This window comes from Saimiri boliviensis, chromosome 4, assembly GCF_048565385.1.
Source record: "Saimiri boliviensis isolate mSaiBol1 chromosome 4, mSaiBol1.pri, whole genome shotgun sequence".
Classification (NCBI taxonomy): domain Eukaryota; kingdom Metazoa; phylum Chordata; class Mammalia; order Primates; family Cebidae; genus Saimiri; species Saimiri boliviensis.
The window spans coordinates 130,026,286-130,033,187 of record NC_133452.1 but is presented as its reverse complement, the minus strand read 5'-3'; the positions used below and the strand labels follow the sequence as shown (position 1 = coordinate 130,033,187).

Sequence of the window (6,902 nt, the reverse complement as noted above, 5' to 3'; positions counted from 1 at the left end):
AATAAATGAATGAGTAAATAAAAGTGTGTTCAAATGGCATTTCTTTCTTTGTGAGAAATATTGCTCTAATTTCTAACTATAATTGGTTAAAAGAGATTTACAAAGAAAAAAAAGAAACAAAATGTGAAATCTTCTACCCTGAGGAAAAAAATGAATAATTTTGCAGATGAAAGGTACTTGTTAGTAGGATATGAAGTGAAACATGTTCACATGTGTAACATTTCCATTTACTGGTACTCTTATAACAAGGGACGTAATGATGTTATGTAGAGCTATTTAAAAGTGAACTCAAACTACAAGGTGGATTAATAGTCTAAGCTTTGGCAAGACCCATGAACTCTGTTCTCTGTTCTTTAGTTTTTGATTTGCTTTATTTTGAGACGGAGTCTCACTCTTGTCACCCAGGCTGGAGTGTAGTGACACAATCTCGGCTCACTGCCGCCTCTACCTCCCGGGTTCCAGTGATTCTCTTGCCTCACACTCCCGAGTAGCTGGGATTACAAGCTCACACCAGCACGACCAGCTAATTTTTGTATTTTTAGTAGATACGGGGTTTCACCATGTCAGCCAGGCTGGTCTTGAACTCCTATCCTCAAGTGATCCACCCACCTCTGCTTCCCAAAGTGCTGGGATGACAGGTATGAGCCACCGTTCCTAGCCTGTTCTTTAGTTATTTAATGTTAAATAATCCTAACACTTGTCAATCACTGAACTCTACTAAGCGAAAGTGTACGTATATAGAAGACTGTTAACCTGAACATATAAATGAAGTTCTTTGTTTTTCTTTTTCTTGTGTGCCCTACAAGTCCAGAGAAATTTCTCTACTAACAAACTGTAGAAATGATCCCCGAAAGTATAATCTTTAGAAATAGAGTTCTTGACCATTAAATAACAAGCTAATCTGAGACTCTTCCTGTCTGTTCCACATACCCATACTGAGCTACAGCCTAGTGGTTGTAGAGCACAAAGTTTCTGATCCCCAACTGAATGTTGATTTTCAAGATGAAATCCTCATGGATTTTAAGTAAAGTTCTAGGTTTAGGAAACAAACATTGTGTTACTGAAGAAATGATGCTGCAGACTGACTCTAATTCAAAGGACTTAAATAGCAGGTATAGAAGACGCAGATCTCAAGCAGCAGTTCCAACTACTTACCTCTCAACAGCAACGATATTGTCTCTGATGCTGCGAATTTTGTTATAACTAATTGGAATAGGTCTACTTTTTAAAAACCTTGGGAAATAAGGTTCATATTTTCAAAAATCAAAAACATTGTTATAAAGCCTGGGCAATACAGACACAATTCTTTTGTTTTCAGATTAAGAGAAGGATAATAAAGGAAATCTTATTACAGAACAACTATGTGGTTTTTTAGATTTGTCTCTCGATATTAACTTTTGCTAAGTGAATGAACATTAATTTTATATTTCCCTAAAAGTTCAGAACAAAAAATAAAAAAGAAGAAAAGACCACATTACAACCTTAAACAAGTAAACTCTGTTTTCCTCTTCTATGATTGAAAAACTAAACTTGTCAAGACTACTTTTCTTAAAGCAACTTACACAAAGTATATTCAACTTTCATCATTTCTACCGAAAAATGAACTAGAACAAATGAAACCCTGGAGGAATGGAGTGGTCATTACCGCCTCCCTTACATTTGCCTCTCCATGGGATTTCATGCTTCCTTACCTTCGGACTTCTTAGGGAGAAGCAGACAGCACTGTGTCCTGAAACTCTTATTGCTGGTTCAAGTCCCAGCAGGTTCTGGTCATTTTCGGAGCAGACGCTGTTCCCTATTCCAGGTCAGGGTACACTATGCTAATGAGTTCTGGCAATGGTCCAATCAAAATCTAGATGCTCTTGGCTCCGGATAGGTAAGAGCAGCCTTGGAGTCACTTAACAAGCCTGATTCGTCTCAGAATGCCAGCAATGTGATGAATATTCTATGATGTGTCTCTGAACCTCCCCTCACCCGACCCCGCTTTATGTTATAAGCACATTTGAACTAAAATGGACGTTGAAAAGAACCTCATGAGGAAGTACAGATGTTTTTCTTCATGTAATGTTACAGATTGGGCCCCAGGCACACGATTCACAGTAGATCCTAATTCTCCCACTATTTACCCGGCAGGTAATAATACTCTCTCATGTGTGCAAGAGAGAGAAGACAGACAGACTGAGATAGAGAGATATTACAGTGAGGAAATTTAGTGGAATAGACAGTGGATAGCCAACATCCTCTATACGAGAAACACCAAAATGCTATCTTAACCCTAGCAATGATTTCTCACTAATTCTGAGTGTTCTGAGCCCCTACAAATACATAATTCTTTCTTCTAGAGATACTCTCAGTGCTATTCTTTCTTTTAGAACCTTTTGCGGTACAGTCCAAGTCAGTTCAGTTCATCTGTTTTGTTCTAGGTAGTCTGCTAGGCCTTGGCAACACAAGAGAGAATGAAAGCTATTATAGAAGTTCAGTCTTGTAGGAGAGATGAACAAAGCTACTAAATAAGGCCAATTTTGACTGGGCACGGTGGCTCACACTTGCAATCTCAGCATTTTAGGAGGCCGAGGTAGGTGGATCACCTGAGATCAGGAGTTTGAGACCAGCCTGGCCAACATGGTGAAATTCTATCTCTACTACAAATATTAAACAACAAAAAAAAATTAACTGTGTGTGGTGGCATGCTCCTCTAGTCCCAGCTACTTGTGAGGCTGAGGCAGGAGAATTGCTTTAGCCCCAGAGGCAAAGGTTGCAGTGAACCAAAATTGCACCACTGTACTCCAGCCAGCTTGGGCTACAAAGTGAGACTCCATCTCAAAAAAAAAAAAAAAAAAAAAGCCAATTTAATTTGATGTATAGAAGTAATATAAATGAGAAGGCTATTAAGCTGGAGGGAGGAGAATCAGAGGAAATCCACCTAAATGGTGCCCAATGAGCCTTTTGAAAGACAAATAGATATTTATCAAGGCAGGAAGGACTGGAAGACGGTGTTTCAGGGAGTGACAATGTCCTGGACAACATAACCAGGGATCACTACCTGTCAGGAAGGTCCAGACTCTCAGGAATGAGGTTAGGAGGCAGAGATGAGCAGGCCGGAAGGCAAAAGGCTTGGACAGCCTTAGTTGCATTGGGTGGCCCATAATAGCCCTTTGGCAATGCTGAGATTTCTCATTTGTCTTTCAGTTCATGAACAAACTCCTCTTCTGTCTGAAGTTTAATACCCTGCTTAGTATTTTTTTTTTTTTTAAGACGGAGTTTTGCTCTTATTGCCCAGGTTGGAGTGCAGTGGCATGATCTCGGCTCACTGCAACCTCCGCCTCCCAGGTTCAAGCAATTCTCTTGCCTCAGCCTCCCAAGTAGCTGGGATTACAGGCATGTGCCACCACACCCAGCTAATTTTGTATTTTCAGTAAAGATGGGGTTTCTCCATGTTGGTAAGGCTGCTCTCAAACTCCTAGCCTCAGGTGATCCGCCCTCCTCAGCCTCCCAAAGTGCTGGGATTACAGGCGTGAGCCACTGCACTCAGCGGATTTTTTTAAAAGTCCTATTCTCATCTCCCATAGGTTTTCACTGTTAACATGGCAGTCACGTCCTTTCAGACTTTTGTTTTCTCCTGCACATACAACAAAAAGATACTGCTTTTATTTGCATAATTGTAATCCTATTGCACATGCTATTGCTTTTGTTTTGTTTGTTTGGGTTTTGATTTGCTTTTTTTTGAAGGTAGGGTTTCTCTGTGTGGCCGAGGGAGGGCTCAAACTCCTGGGGTCAAGTCATTCTCCCCACTCAACCTCCCAAGCAGCTGGGACTCCAGGTACCCGCCACCACATCGGGCTATTGCTTTTCACTGTTGATGAGTGTTCATCCTGGCTCCTCAGCAAGGCTGCCAGTTCCTTCATGGCCAAGTTGGGATCTTCCACTTTCCCTCTCTTCATTGAAGATCTGCTGGGTTTCCAGCGGCAGCATCACAGCCATCCTGGTCCCAAGCACCAACCCTGCTCGGACACAGGAGGGCGCTCAGAAGCTCTGGTTCCACACTGATGGAGCTGTGACATGATGTCCCAGACTAGTAAGGGTATTTTTGCTTTCTTAAGGCCAAGGCCCCAACTTATTACCCAAATTCTCCTAATTGTATTTTGGATTTTTTTTTTTTTTTTTTTTTTTTTTTTTTTTTTTTTTTGGACACAGGATCTTTCTCTGTCACCCAGACTGGAGTGCAGTGGTGCAATCTCAGCTCACTGAAGCCTCTTCCTCCTGGGCTCAACCCATCCTCCCTCCTTAGCCTCCCAAGTAGCTGAGACCACAGTCACACGTCACCACATTCAGCTAATTTTGAAATTTTTTCACAGAGACAGGATCTCACTGTGTTGTGCAGGCTGACCGCAAACTCCTGGGGTCCAGTGATCCACTGTCTCGGTCTCCCAAAGTGCTGAGATTACAGGCATGAGCCACCTTGCCTGGCCAAATTCTCCTAATTGGATCTCTGTCATTGTTATTAATAACAATAATTATAGTAGCTTCCCTTGACTGCACACTTACAGTGAATCAGGTGCCATGCTTAAATACCTGTCTGTATTATCACCCTTAATCCAGACAGCATCCTTATCAAATAGGTACTATTCTTCTTATGCCTCTTTTATGGAGGAGGAGATCAAGGCTCAGACAAATAATGCCACACAAAAAAAGTAAGTAGCAGAGCTGGGGTAGAACTCAGAGGCATGCCTGTTGACCACGGGACTGCATGAAGACCCCTACATGTTCAGCATCTGGACTCTTTGTCTCCACTCCTGCAAAATCCAAGTTCTACGTCACTCTTTCCACTCTGTGCCTCCTCCCTAGAGACAGGAATCCTGCCTAAAGCCAGGTGGCTAGAGGCCCTATTGCTTGGTAACTGACCTCAACCACTAATGATTGGATTTCTCAGTATCTCTGCTCTTGCATTCCCTGACACTCTGGGACCTGCCTATTAAGATCATTCTGGTTTTTTTTTTTTTTCCATCAATAGTGGTGCTTTAGGCATTTTAGGCAGGATAATTATTTGGGTCAGACTGTCCCATGCACAGAATTCCCAGACGCAAGATGCCAGCAACATCCCGTCACAGTATCAACCATAACTCAAGACACCTTTGTATTTCTTCATGTTCGGGAACCCAGGAGGGAGGAGTATTGTGCTGCCTCTGGTTCGGGGTAGCTATGCCAGACCCTCAGGGCTGACAAGTTTGCCTAGACTATTGCCTATGGTTTCCAATTCATAGCCTACAGATACCTTGTTCTACCTAATGATGAATGTCTACACCTACAGTTCTGTCCTTCTGGTATCTACCCTAGCTCAACACATATTCCAGGCCCTAGTTTCACGCATTTGCCCAGTGCCCAGTTCTTCTACTGTGGCCTTTCTTTTTTTTTTTTTTTAGATAAAGTCTCTCTCTGTCACTGAGGTTGGAGTGCAGTGGTACAATCTTGGCTCACTGCAACCTTCAGCTCCTGGGTTCAAACGATTACTGTGCCTCACCTTCCCAAGTAGCTGGGACTACAGGCATGTGCTACCACGCCCAGCTAATTTTTGTATGTTTAATAAAGACAGGGTTACACCATGTTTTCCAGGCTGGTCTCGAACTCCTGATTTAAGGTGATTCACCTGCCTTGGCCTCCCAAAGAGCTGTTCTTCTGTGGACTTTTACTGTCCATTTATTATGTATCTGGCATTTTCCCATTTAGTCCTCACAACTACTTCATAAAATATAGTATCAATTTTTAGTTGTACAAATTTGTTGGATACATATGATATTTTGGCTATATGCATAGAATGTGTAATGATCAAGTCAGAGTATTTGGAGCGTCCATCACCTTGAGTATTTACTATTTCATGTGTTGGGAGCATTTCAAATCCTCTCTTCTAGCTATTTTGAAATATACAATACATTGTTATTAACTAGAGTCATTGTACTCTGCTACTAAATATATTAAGAAATATATGGAATGCTTCACTAACTTGCATGCCATCCTTGCACAGGAGCTATGATAGCTTTCTCTGTATCTTTCCAATTTTAGCGTAGGTGCTGAAGGGAGTACTGGTATTATTAAGCTATATGAGTATGAAATTAGTACAAGATAGCCGGGCATGGTGGCTCACGCCTGTAATCCAAGCACTTTGGGAGGCTGAAGGGGGAAGATCACCTGAGGTTGGGAGTTTGAGACCAGCCTGACCAACATGCAGAAACCCGGTCTCCACTAAAAATACAAAATTAGCTGGGTGTGGTGGCACACGCCTATAATCTCAGCTACTCAGGAGGCTGAGGCAGGAGAATCACTTGAACCTGGAAGGTGGAGGTTGCAGAGAGCAGAAATCTCTCCATTTCACTCTAGACTGGGCAACAAAAGCAAAACTCCATCTCAAAAAATAAAAAGAAAAGAAAAGAAATCAGTATAAGGAAACTGAGGCAAAGAGAGATTAAAGTAGCTTGATGTTTACAAGATTGTGTCACCAAACTTTTGGCATCAGCAAACTGACCTAGGTCAAAGGAAAAATATGAACTGGAGAAGAATGATGTTAAAAGTCATTTCCTTCGTGGGAGAGTACGTCTATCTAACATTCTGATCCCTGCTGGTGTCAACATTCCCCTGCCTCCTTACCTCACCATTTTTTAGGAAATTGTTTTTCCCCTGAGGCTGTCCATTAGAACGTTCTGTCCCTTCTGACATGGAGCCTGACCTATTCAGTCTTTCCCTGGAATTTTCCAAATTAGAGGTGGAGGAATTGCTCTTTCATCTCAGATGCTAAATTGTAAGCCTGACCTCAGTCTTGCTGATGGTCATCTCTGCTGCACACGGCACAATCTGAGAGAATGGAGACAACAAGAGAGAGAGGTGGACGAAAGGAAGGAGGGAGGGAGCAC

At 42.1% G+C, this 6,902-nt stretch overlaps 1 non-coding gene across 1 annotated transcript; it reads right to left on the bottom strand.

The window, feature by feature from the left end:
* Positions 1 to 5,974: 5,974 nt before the first annotated feature.
* Positions 5,975 to 6,078, bottom strand: LOC120363429 (U6 spliceosomal RNA). The gene has a single exon (XR_005578981.1). It is a non-coding gene; the product is annotated as a U6 spliceosomal RNA (small nuclear RNA).
* Positions 6,079 to 6,902: the final 824 nt, after the last annotated feature.